General features: G+C 36.7%; 1 protein-coding gene across 1 annotated transcript in view; it reads left to right on the top strand.

Moving 5' to 3' along the window:
• LOC125133402 (uncharacterized) overlaps positions 1 to 13,647 on the top strand; it is a 758,349-nt gene that overhangs the window by 516,345 nt on the left and 228,357 nt on the right. The window lies entirely within an intron of this gene.

The raw sequence follows: 13,647 nt of genomic DNA on the forward strand, positions 1-13,647 counted from the left end.
ATTAGGATTAACTAATTAACATTGAATAATACTTTGGAAGTGTTAAATACTATAGAAATGCTAAACAGCTTGGAATCTAAAAGGAAAATGAAACTTAATTTAAATGCTTTTATATCATGGGCTTTTTTTTTTCCCTCTTTTCTCAGAAGAGGTTTAAAGGAGGTTGTGTAGCTACATTCCTGGTTTCAAATGGAATATGTCACAATGAGTATAAAACATGGATGTCTAATTTCCCCACCTTTCCTTTTATTGTTTTTCCACAAGATCATACATCCATTCAACAAGCATTTCCTGTTTGTCTTCTTTTGACAAGTAGCAAGAAAAGCACTGCAGATAACAGTTGTGGTGGTCTCTGACCTATAGGAGAGACAGATACATGTGTTCTCAAGTAAATGTGAAAGAAGACAGACTCAGTGACATTATAGAGGTATAGATGTGAGGGGAGAGAATAGTCACATTCCAATTGTGTCTATATTTCCATGGTGGATGGGAAACTCAGGAAGATTTCCAATAACTGGCATTAAGGGGGCTATGCTTGAAAGATTAAATGAATTTTGATAAACCAAAGAAGTAGCATGAGGAAAGTTCATGTGTGCATTTTTTAGATGGGGAAATTATGTTCAGACAGGTTGTATCTGACCTGGGGGTCATATAATGAGTCAATTCATGAGAAAGATTTAGGTCCCAATTTTCCTTATTTCTGTTCTGATGTTATTTCATTGAACTAACTGTGCCCCCTAGTAGTAAAGACAATTTTACTAAATGCCTGTTTATCATAATTGGTAATGTATTTGTTATGGGACATTGAGATCCTACATGAGGATGCTCCAAGGGAGAGGGGACTGCATATATACAGAAATAATAGATACAAAGTAAAGATCCTGGGAATATTGAGGTGGGTAACAGGAGTGGGTGGGACTGGGGGAATAGCCATCCCCTTGCCATGAAGTGGAAGGCACTTGGCACTCACTAGGAAGTAAAATTAAATAGCATGTTGAATTAAGAAAGGAATTGAGTGTTAGAATAATGGAGTTTTTGTCATGTTGAGTGTGAGGTGTGGCGAAATGATGGAGTAGAAATGACTAGTGGGTGGTTGAAGCTAATGAGAGGACAATATAATTTGGGAGTTACTAGCATGGAAGTAATCAAAGTCATAAAAATGAAATCTCTGAGGGGAAGACAGAGGACAAGAGCAAAAAACTCACAATTTGATGATAAAAGAGTTGGCATGTCAGCTCATTCTAATTCTTGGTTATACTTGGGGGGAGCTGAAGCTCAGAAAGAAGAAGAAACTTACTTAAAATTACCCAGTAAGTCAGCAGCAGAGCTGGAACTAGATCCCTTGTCTCGTTACTCTCATTCTACAACCCCCCTTTCTCCCGCTAATACTTATTTTAACCAATTTAGGTGTTCTGCAATAGAGAAATGTAGTTGCTCAAGTGAAATTGAAACTTGAAATGGAAACCAAAATCATGAACAGGAAAGAGGATATTGCCTTTTTTATTTTTAATCATTTTCTTCCCAGCAGTTCTTAGATTCATCTTGGAAGGCATGGCCTCTGGGGATCAGGGAACTGCAAGTTTCCCTGGTGATTTTCTATGGGTTCATTTCTCTCTTGCTGGTTCCATTCCCCTTAGGTTTGTTTTTGCTAATTTCCTTACTTGGGGTACAGTTTGCTGAAGGATATTTAGGTTGTTGCTAGGGAATATTTGGCTCCTTTTTCAAATCAGAAATCCCCTTTTCCGCAGCTACTGGGGAACCCTTTCCTAAATACTCCCACTACTTCTTATGCCAGGAGATTGCCTTGACATATGCCCTTATCCACAGCCCCCCCACAACAAACCCTGCCCCACTAGTGGTGGAGAAATTAAAAATAAATTCTAAGCACTGTTTATTAATAACTCTCTGCCCTGTATCAGGGTTCAATTTAATTTAAATTATTTCAATAGCCTATGATAATCAGTATAATTATATCCACCTTACAAATAAGGGGATTGAGACACAGTTTATCTTAATATGGGGTTATGTGACATGACTATGATAGACAGAATGAGACTCTACTCCCTTGAACTTGTGGATGTGTCACCTTACATGGCAAAAGAGACTTTGCAGATGTAATTAAGTTAAGGATTTTGAGATGAGAAGAATATGCTGGATTATCCAGGTAGGCCCTGTATAATCACAAGGGTCCTTGTAATAGGAAGGCTGAAGGCTTAGAGTCGGAGAAGACATGATGATGGAAGCAGAGAGGTCAGAGAGGGAGAAAGAGAGAGATTAGAAGATGCTCTGCTTCTAGCCTTAAAGACAGAGAAAAGGTCCTCAAGCCAAGGAAGGCTGGAAAAGGCAAGGGAACACATTCTCCCCTTGAGACTCCAGAAGGAATGTTATACTGCCGGCACCTTGATCTTAGAACTTCTTACCTCCCAAACTGTAAGACAATAGATTTGTGCTGTTTTAAGCGGTCTATGGTAAATTCGTTATAAAAACAATAGGAAATTAATACAATAAAGTTATACAGCAGGTAATTTTTTTCTGGTGTTCTCCATTTTTTTGAAATGTAAAGGATGCCTTTCTGCACTCATGCAACTGAATCCTGCCTTGACACTGTTGACTGCTCATTTATTTGTGATTCTATTCCCTTCACTTCTAAAATATCTCACACTCTTTAATCTCTTCCTCCTTCTCTGATCATTCTATCAGCTATGGGCTCCACCTCCTCTGTATTGCTTTCTAATTATTTTTCTTTCATTTTTACCTCTTTTTTTTCCTTCTCTTCCCTTCTCTTTATTCTATCCCTGAATAATTTCATTCACCCCTCATGACTTTTGCTTTTCACCTATATGCTATTAATTTCCAAAGATGTCACTCCTATAAACTTTAAACTACCTCTTACACTCTAACCTTGGAGAATTTAAAATCAAGACAGAGAAAAATCTTAAACACAGTTATAGATAAAAGATCAATAATCTTTAAAAATACAGTGGATATTATCTTTCTGTAGAGATGATGAAAGTCTGAAGTAATATTGACATCTTTAAAGTGCTGAAAGGAAAAAAAGAGAAGAAAAACAACTAGAATTCTATTCTTAGTAAAAATATCCGTGAAAATGAAGGCAGACACAATTTGAGAAAATTCACTGATTGTAGACTTGCACTACAAAAGCACCAAAAGAAGTTTTTCAGGCTAAAGAAAAATGATCCAACACGGTTGTCTTAATTTTCACTCTGAAGTTCCTAAGTGTGATTTTCTTTGTATTTATCCTGCTTGACACATGTATACTGAGTTTCCTGAATCAGTGAATAAACATCCTTCATAAGTTCTTAAAAAATCTCAGAACTGTGGGAAGGAATGGAAAACAACAGAAAATAGTACGTATCTGAAGAAAAGGACAATGATGTTTAAAATAATAGTGATAATAATGTCTTCTGGGAGTTATAACATAGGTAGAAGAAATATATTTGACAACTATAGTGCAAAGGCGGGAGAGAGTAAATGGGATTAAACATACATAAGGCTCTTGTCTTTTTCTTAAGAAGCAGACATATGTAAAATTTAATGAGCTTTACACTTAGTATTGTTTCTGCTTTACTATATGCAAGTTATCTTCAGTGAGAAGACAAAAGTTGAAATGGAAAAGTCTTGATATAGCAAGAGAAAAATATGGATAAATTCCTTGAGATTATTTGTACATGGGATTCAACTTGGCAATATTTACCCTTTCTCCTACTTAAACTACTAACAGAAGTCCTGTCTGACTAGTCATTTATTCATTCAACAAATCTTCATTCGGGATTCCTGCTATATACCACTCACTGGGATAGGCACTGAATGTATGTCTAGAGAGACTGAGATTAATTTAGAAGTGTTCGTAAATGAGTAAGTGGTAGTGGTCAGTAGAAGCTTCCAGGTAGAGGAGAAGCTAATTGGAGCTAAACATTAGAGATTTCTGTAGCAAATATCTTGGTGGATTTAAGGATGGTGGGATAAGGTCAGATGGTATGATTTTCTCTTGGTTCTATACTGCCTTAGGTCACTGCTATATGCTCTGCTTTTTTTAAGACTCATGATTATTTTATAGAGACAAATTCATCACTTTCTAATGCCCTCTAAATATTGATATTGGAGACGTCCTCCAGACAACTTTGGTGCCAAGTGGAAAGCAATGGTTGGTACAGTATCTTTTTCTTTCCCCTCAAATAATGTAAACATAAGTTGTCTCCAATTTATCAAAATACAATTTATGGGTCAGGTTGTTGGAGAGAGTGCCAAGCTCTGTCAGATAGTAACTCAGGATGCTAAAAAGTACTGGTCACCAGGCTGAACCCAGTGCAGTAGGTATGGGATCATAGCCAAGAGGCTAAATGAGTTTTCTGTGCTTAAATCAGCTCTACAGTTAGTTCCTCTTTTTCCTTCCATCTTGATATAGAGGTTAAGAAGGTATTCTCTGATGACTAATGCTGTTAGAAAGGAATTACTTTTGGAGTCTATTCGAGTTAATTTGCTTTTCTGCAGGGCTCTTCCTTAAGTTAGCAATAGCTTATAATGTTTGAAACATACAGAAGTTCAGGATAAGAAGCACTGACTTATGAAATAAAGTCATTCATTTATCCAGTTACTATTAACTGGGTTCCTAAGCTGTATCAGGCACTGTGTTAGTTCTTGGGGATGTAAGTATTACTAATTGTAGTTTTGACTAACACTACATTTATAGTCAAAAATCAATTAAAAGGAAGTGACAACTGTGAGATTTCATTATGAATCAAGTGCAAATAAGACGCAAAGGAGGAACTGATCAATTCTGAGGAATCAGGGAAGGTTTTGTGTCATTTGAACTGAATTGAGAAGGAGTAGGAATTCTCCCAAGCCTTCGTGGCCATTCTAAGGAAGAAAGCAACAGGAGCAAAGACGTGAAGACCTAAAAGCACCGTATTTGGCAAACCATAGGTAACATAGAACATAGAGTATGTTTGAGGAGGTTGTAGGATATAAGAATCGAGACTATGAAATGAGATGGATGTCAACTGTCAAGGGCCTTGAAAGTCACTGTAATATTGGACCATCTTTAATGAGCATGTTTACTGTACAATCCACGGTGTTTATTTTCTTAAGGTTTAAAGCATTTAAAAACAGTGAACTGAATAAAGAGAGATACACAACAAACTATGATTAGTTTCATATAACCCCAGTGTAATTCATTTTTAAATTTTATTGTGAGAAACTTAAAAGATGTAGAAAAATACGAAGAGCAATGTTGCAAATACCCTTGTTTACCACCCAGAATTAATAGGCGTTGATATTTTGTCTTATTTGCTTCCAGTTTTTGTGTTGAGAAAGGGGGCATTGCAGATTATATTTGTTTCTCAGGCTGCTACAACAAATTACCACAATCTGGGTGGCTTAAAATAACAAAAATGTATTCTCTCATAATTCTGGAGGTCAGAGTCTAAAATTCAAATGAAATCCGTAGCCACACTCACTCTGGAAGATCTAGGGAGAGTCCTTCTTTGCCTTTTCCACCTTCTGGTGTCTCCAGGCGCTCCTTGGCTGCTTCGGCTCCTGACTACATTTCTCCATCTGTATCTTCACATCACCTTCTCCTCTGTCTCTGTCTTTCCCTCCTTTTTTCTTATAAGGATACTTGTTGGATTTAGGATTCACTGAGTAATCCCAATTACTTCATTTTAGGATTGTCAACTTAATTGTATCTGCAAAGACCCTTTTTCCAAATAAGATAGCATTCTTGGATACCAGGGATGTGGATGTGGACACAAAATCTGGGGGAACACCATTCAACATACTGTGTAGATAGAGCTGAAATTAAGCAAAAAAGCAAGTCTTACTTCTCATCCCCACTCACCAAAGGTAGTATGTTGCCTTGCTGTCCACTTTTGTCTTGTTTTACATTGTTTCTTTTGGGGGTTTTTGTTTGTTTGTTTGTTTGTGTATTTTAATTTTTTAAATTTATCATATTGACATAAACTTGTAAAATATTTTATGTTATAGGTGTACCAGATAGTGATTCAAAATTTTTTAGAGGTTATGTTCTGTTTATGGTTATTATAAAATATTGCCTATATTCCCTGTGTTGTGCGATATATCCTTGTAGCTTATTTTATACATAACAGTTTGTACCTCTTATTCTGCTACCCCTATGTGGCCCCTCCTCCCCTCCCCCTACCTACTGGAAACCACTAGTTTGTTCTCTATATCTGTGATTCTGCTCCTTTTTGTTATATTCACTAGTTCATTGTATTTTCTAGAATCTACATATAAGTGATGTTGTACACTACTTGTCTTTATCTATTGACTTATTTTGCTTAGCCTAATATCCTCCAAGACCATCTATGTTGTTGCAAAATGCAAAATGTCATTTTTTTTTTGGCAGGTAAAAAATTTTATTCCTTTTTATTGCTGAGTAATATTCCGTGTGTGTGTGTGTGTGTGTGTGTGTGTGTGTGTGTGTACATACACATACCATATCTTTTTTATCCATTCATCTGTAAATGGACACTTAGGTTACTTCCATATCTGGGCATCATTTATTTTCATTCATATAAAACCATCTAGTATTTTTTCTATGTGTGTATGGTTTTGGATTTATGAAATTATCGTCCTGTACAAATTGCTCTGAAATTTGTCTCTTTTTCAATGCTTTATTTTTGAGAACTGAGTAGTTTGAGGAACTAAAATTAGCTATGCTCTTGTCTATTACTCTGAATTATTTTTATTAGTCAGGATAACCTAGGTCCCCAAAATATCATTTATTTAACACAGGAAATGTTCAGTTCTCACTCCTGCTATATAAGCAGGATGGGTCAGTGGCATGCTTTGCTCTTCAGATTTACTCCAGGCACAGGCTGAAGAAGCCCACACCATCTTGGCAGCACACCAATGGAAAATCAAGGGCTTCTCAGCTGCACAGTTGGAGAGAAGAAAGCTGTAGGGTTTCACACATGCAATTAAATGCTTCAATGCAGAAGTATCATTTCCATTCATAAACTATTAGCCAGAAATAATCACATGGCCCCACACGTAAGTGCAAAGAGTTATTAGAAGTATATCTAGAAGGAATAACTGGATACAGTGAGCAATAGCAATCTTAGCCTCTTTGCTGTTACCCTGTCTCTTGAATGTATCATATTATAAACCCATTTCCGTACTGATGGATGTTAAGGGAGTTTCCAAGTTTTTGACATTGTAAATAATGCTGTGCTTGGCATTTGTATGTGGTAATTTTTATCCTTAAGCAAACATTTCTCCAAGTCATATGCCTAGAAGCAGGATTATTGGGTCATAGATTATGCAGGTTATTTACAGAGGCTGTCACACTCTTTCCAAACCGGATTATTTATTTACATTCTCGCCAGCAGTACATGAGACTATCATTTTCCCTACATTTTTACCAGCTGTTAACAGCATCATGCTTTTTATTTTTCATCAATTTGATGAGTAGAAAGGGCATCTCACTGTTATTTTAATTTATGGTTTCCTGATTATTAGGTTTAACATCTGAGAATGTATGTATATATGTTTGTGTGTATGTGAGAGACAAAGACAGAGGCGAGAGTGACGGTGCTACTTTTTAAAATTTAACTTAGTCAACCGTATTTATTCACTTACTACATAGCAAAAACTGTGCTAAGGGCTAGGAATATAGCATTAGACCCCAATTTTAGGCAATAAAACTGGTCCTGGAATGTGGCAGAAGACAGGAGCAATCAAGTAAGTTCAAATCCTGACAGATTCAAAGTGGAGGTGACCTCAGAGAGGGCACTAGTAAGATGATGCCTAGGGTTGAAGCTGTGTGCTCTGAGCCACTCTCCTCCCCACCTCATTTTGCCTCCCAGACGATAGGCGTGTAGTTGAGGAGAAGGGGTGATGAGCTTTTAGCATATTGAGACCTAGCTAAGGGGAATTTAGATTCCTGTTCCACAGCTTGTGGAAGTTTAAGAACTTTACAGGATTCCTGTGCAGTTATCTGGGGGAAGACCTCACTTTTTCATGGTCAGCTCTACCTCTGGGTCATACTTTTATACACTGCCTCTCTTTCACATGCATTGAATCACAGGTAAAGTTTCATTTCTGTCTTTACGGACAAAAGCGGAGATTGCTAATTGCCTACTTTACTAGTTACTCTGTCCTTCTACTTTAATGGTAAAATCCCTGATTTTATCTGTATATGAAGTCCCTGGGAAGCCTGCATTCTCCATATTCTCTTAAAGCTAAAGAAATGGAGGCAGAGTGTGCATCTTCTGGGAAGTAAGTATTCTTGAAGGAGTAATCATACCGTGTTTTGTTTTATTTCCTGAAGGATGGAGTATGGGTAGCAAAATAAAAAAAGACTAGGTGTTTTGTTTTTTGGGTTTTGGCCACCCCCACAGCATGCAGAAGTTCCCTGGCCAGGGACTGAGCCCATGCCACAGGAGCAACCCAAGCTGCTGCAGTAACAACACTGGATCCTCAACCCAGTGTGCCACAAGAGAACTCTGAAAAAGACTCTGTCTGATCATGGTAGGGTCACCATGCCATCCTGGAGTACCTAATTCCAGATTTATTTTATGTGAGAAAAAAGTAAACTTTTATTGTTTAAGATATTGTAATTATTTTTCTGTTTCTTACAGCCATGCCTTTTAAAACTGATATATACATATACAAATTACATAAAACCAGCCCTACAATTCTCCTAAAGTATTTGTTAAGTGTATTAGAATTAGTTGAATTTGGAGGTGTTAGAGAAAAGGTTTATATCACAAAAATAAAAACAAAACAGCTTCTTTTCTTAAAATATTCTTCACTCAACTACAAGGGAATTTTTAATAGCCTCTTAACTGCATGTAATCATCCTTACCTATACTTACCACCATTTCTGTAATTTCTTTTTCTGTCTGCTTGGGTACAAAACTCAAGTTCTTCTCATTGGCTAATACTGAACTCTTCAACTCTCTGCTTATATTTCTTGGGCTTTTGGCATTTAGGCTTTATATATACCCAAACATTTATTTTCTCAAGCATGGATTTTGATGGCAGCTTAATTGTGTAATAGATAAACTTTTTATCTCATTGTATTTAAATAATAATAGTAACTAACATTTATTGAGCACTTATTGTGTGATAGGCACCATATTACATTGTTTACATTTCTCTTTTTCACTTTTAAAAATAGCTTATTGGAGTTCCTGTTGTAGCTCAGTGGAAATGAATCTGACTGGCATCCATGAGGATGCAGGTTCGATCCCTGGCCTCTCACAGTGGATTAAGGATCTGGCGTTGCCTTGAGATATGGTGTAGGTCGCAGACACAGCTTAGATCGTGTGTTGCTGTGGCTGTGGTATAGGCCAATAGCTAAGCTCCAATTCGACCCTTAGCCTGAGAACCTCTATATGCCACAGGTGTGGCCCTAAAAAGACAAAACAAACAAACAAACAAACAAAAAAAACACACATGCTTAAAATGTACAATTTTATGTTTTTGTTTTTGTTGTTGTTGTCTTTTTTCCATTTCTAGGGCTGCTCCCGTGGCATATGGAGGTTCCCAGGCTAGGGGTTGAATCGGAGCTGTAGCCACCAGCCTACGCCAGAGCCACAGCAATGCGGGATCCAAGCCGCGTCTGCAACCTACACCACAGCTCACAGCTATGCTGGATCCTTAACCCACTGAGCAAAGCCAGGGATCGAACTGGCAACCTCATTGTACCTAGTTTGATGCGTTAACCACTGAGCCACGACGGGAACTCCACAATTTTGTGTTCTGATGTGTGTCCACGTTCACAAAACCAAGCAACTGCTAATCTTTGACTTTAATTAGTAGTTAGTTTTTGTAGAGAAATCAGCTGATATTCTTATGGGGGTTCCCTTGTAGGTAACATTCTGCTTTTCTCTTGCTGCCTTTAGGATCCTCTCTTTATCACTAACTTTTGCCATTTTTATTATGATGTGTCTTGCTGTGGGTCTCTTTGGGTTCAGTTTGTTTGGGGCCCTCTGTGCTTCTTGTATCTTGAACCCAGTATCCTTTAGATTTGGGAAGTTTCCAGCGATAATTTCTTCAAATATATTTTCCATCCCCTTATCTTTTTCTACTCCTTCTGGAATTCCTATTATGTGTAGATTGGCCCGCTTTATATTATCCCATAGGTCTCTTATATTGCTTTCCAGTTTTTTGATTCGGTTTTCTGTCTGTTGACCGGCTTGAGTGATTTCCATTATTCTATCTTCCATATCACTGATTCGTTCTTCTGCATTATTCATTCTGGTTTTTACTGCCCTTAGTTCCGTTTGCATCTCTGCAAATGAATGTTCTAGTTTTTCTTGGCTCCTCCTTATATTTTCTAGTTCCTTTCTGAGGGTATCTGCATTACTGTTCATATCTTCTCTTAATTCCTTCAGTATTTTCACTATTTCTCTTTTGAACTCCAGGTCTGTCTGACTGCAGAGATCTGTCTCATTGTTGACTGTTTTAGGTGAGTTCTCCTGTTGGTTTGACTGGGGGTGGTTTCTCAGCTTCTTCATCTTGCTTGTTGTTATCTTTCTCCTGAGAGAGTTGTACTCTCCGTTATCGGGCAGTGTTTGCCTTGTCACTGCCGTGGAATATTTCCTGAGGGCTGGCGTTGTTGGTCAATCTTTTCTGAGGCAGTGTGGCTTTTCTGGAGTGTTGATTTAATTACTAATTCTTTAACTCACTATAAAATAGTTTTTTTGTGTTGCATAGTTTTATATAAAGGGAATCACACACTGTATACTCTTCTTTGTCTTCTTTCACTCAGCATAATTATATTGAGATTGATTGATGTCCATATATCGGTCTTTCATTCTCTTTTGTATATTCTCTATATATGTCTCCCATTATATAGAGAGAATACAATGTGTTTATCTTTTCATCTATTGCTAGACATTTGAGAGTCCCCCAGTAGATTTTAGTGATTGCAAATAAGGCTATGACTATTAATAAACAAATGTAAGTGTCTATATAATCTTTCCCTTTTCTTTAGTAAATACTTAGGAGAAGAATGACTGGGTTAGATGGTAGGTAAATGTTTCATTGTTTAAGAAACTGCCAAAATGTTTTCTAAAAGGGTTGTACCATCTACATTTCCATGAGCAGAAGATTTTCCTTTATTGTCTGACTTCCACTGTCTTGAAAACCATTGTTTCATGTATTTTTCCCTATGTTTTAATTGTTTCATGCAGGATTGTAATTCTGGTAATTGCTACTTCAACTTGGACTGAAGAAGAAATCCTTTTCTATATCATTTAGTGCTTACAGTCGCCATCTAACACAGGCAGTCTTGTCCTCCCACATTAGAGAGAAAGAAACTGCTTTTTCCTAAACACATTTTTGTTTCTACTGTTCCCTTTCATTTGTTCATCAAGTCAGTCAGTATTTTAGTTAGTGCTGTGCCAAACACAGTGGATAGGTGCTGACAATATGGAAGGATAGAAAGAGATTTTCATTTTAAGAGAATTACTCCACTACTAGTGGAGGACAGATTACAAAGTATGGCAGGTACAATAATCCATGAATGAAATGGTAAGAAGAACTAGTGCCAATGGTAATAGGATGAAAATAAGTCTTTGTGTATATATACATATTCAGAAAGTAGTATATAGATTTATGGAGTAATATCTACTTACCATGCATCACCTCAAAACTTGTATTTTAATTAACTGGGTAACTTAGTGGTTGAATGGAGATGGATGATAGTCATACTCATTCATTCATTCCTTTATTGAGCCAGCCATTGGGTTGGGGGAACCACTTAAAAACACAAGTTATTTGCCAAATGGTGAAGTAAACCTGCTATCTTTGATTCTGCCTCAGTGTGGGGCAGATTTCTCTGCTCATTTCTTGTTTTTTTTAGGTCACTAATGTTAGACCATTTATATCCAGGATGTAGCCTAGAATCAGGAAGAGAATGAAAAAGATATTTTGAGTATAAAATAGCATGGAGAATATTTTTTTATTTTTATTAGGTGATAAAGACACTCATCTTTGGGGAAAAATATTTAAATGTTCTATTTAAATGTTAAGTATTTCTTTTTAGACTTTGGGAGAAATGTTTTATTTTTTCCTTATACTTTCTGTTTTACTGTTTTGTTTGGCAATTGTTCTTTTTTAAGCAAACAAATATTACTTTTGTTGTAAAAAATGCAGTCAGTGTCATACACCACATTAACAAAAGAAAAGTCAAAACCACATGATCATCTCGATAGATGCAGAAAAAGCATTTGACAAATTCCAACATCCATTCATGATCAAAACTCTTAGCAAAGTGGGTATAGAGGGAACATACCTTAACATAATTAAAGCCATTTATGACAAACCCACAGCAAATATAATACTCAATGGAGAAAAGCTGAAAGCCTTCCCACTAAAATCTGGAACAAGACAAGAATGCCCACTCTCACCACTGTTATTCAACATAGTATTGGAAGTCCTAGCCACAGCAATCAGATAAACAAAAGAAATAAAAGGCATCCAAATAGGAAGAGAAGAGGTAAAACTGTCACTGTATGCAGATGGCATGATACTATATATAGAAAACCCTAAGGACTACACTCAACAACTATTTGAACAATCAACAAATTTAGCAAAGTAGCAGGATACAAGAGTAACATTCAGAAATCAGTTGCATTTCTGTATACTAACAATGAAATATTACAAAAAGAATACAAAAATACAATACCTTTTAAAATTGCACCCCACAAAAATCAAATACCTGGGAATAAACCTGACCAAGGAGGTAAAAGACTTATATGCTGAGAACTATAAAACATTCATCAAGGAAATTAAAGAGATGTAAAGAAATGGAAAGATATTCCATGCTCCTGGGTTGGAACAATTAATATTTAAAAAATGGCCATACTATCCAAAGCAATCTACAGATTCAATGCAATCCCTATCAAATTATCCATGACATTTTTCACAGAACTAGAACAAACAATCTAAAACTTTATATGGAACCACAAAAGACCCAGAACTGCCAAAGTAATCCTGAGGAACAAACACCAAGCAGGAGGCATAACTCTCCCAGACGTCAGGCAATATTACAAAGCCACAGTCATCAAGACTGTGTGATATTGGTACCAAAACACACAGACAGACCAATGGAACAGAATAGAGAGCCCAGAAATAAACCCAGACACCTAAGGTCAATTAATCTTTGACAAAGGAGGCAAGAACAGCTGCATGCAAATCGATGAAACTAGAACATACCCTCACACCATGCAGCACAATAAACTCAAAATGGCTGAAAGACTTAAATATAAGACAAAACACCATCAAACTCCTAGAAGAGAACATAGGCAAAACATTCTCTGACACCAACCTTCCAAATGTTTTCTCAGGTCAGTCTCCCAAAGCAACAGAAATAAAAGCAAAAATAAACCAATTGGACCTAATCAAACTGAAAAGCTTTTGCACAGCAAAGGAAACCAAAAGGAAACCAAAGGGATAACTTACAGAATGGGAGAAAATAATTTCAAATGATGCAACTGACAAGGGCTTAATCTCTAGAACCTACAAGCAACTTATACAACTCAACAGCAAAAAAGCCAACAACAACCCAATGGAAAAATGGGCAAAAGACCTGAATAGACATTTCTCCAAGGAAGATATACCGATGGCCAACAAGCACATGAAAAAAATGTTCAA

Source organism: Phacochoerus africanus, chromosome 8 (assembly GCF_016906955.1).
Source record: "Phacochoerus africanus isolate WHEZ1 chromosome 8, ROS_Pafr_v1, whole genome shotgun sequence".
NCBI classification, from domain to species: domain Eukaryota; kingdom Metazoa; phylum Chordata; class Mammalia; order Artiodactyla; family Suidae; genus Phacochoerus; species Phacochoerus africanus.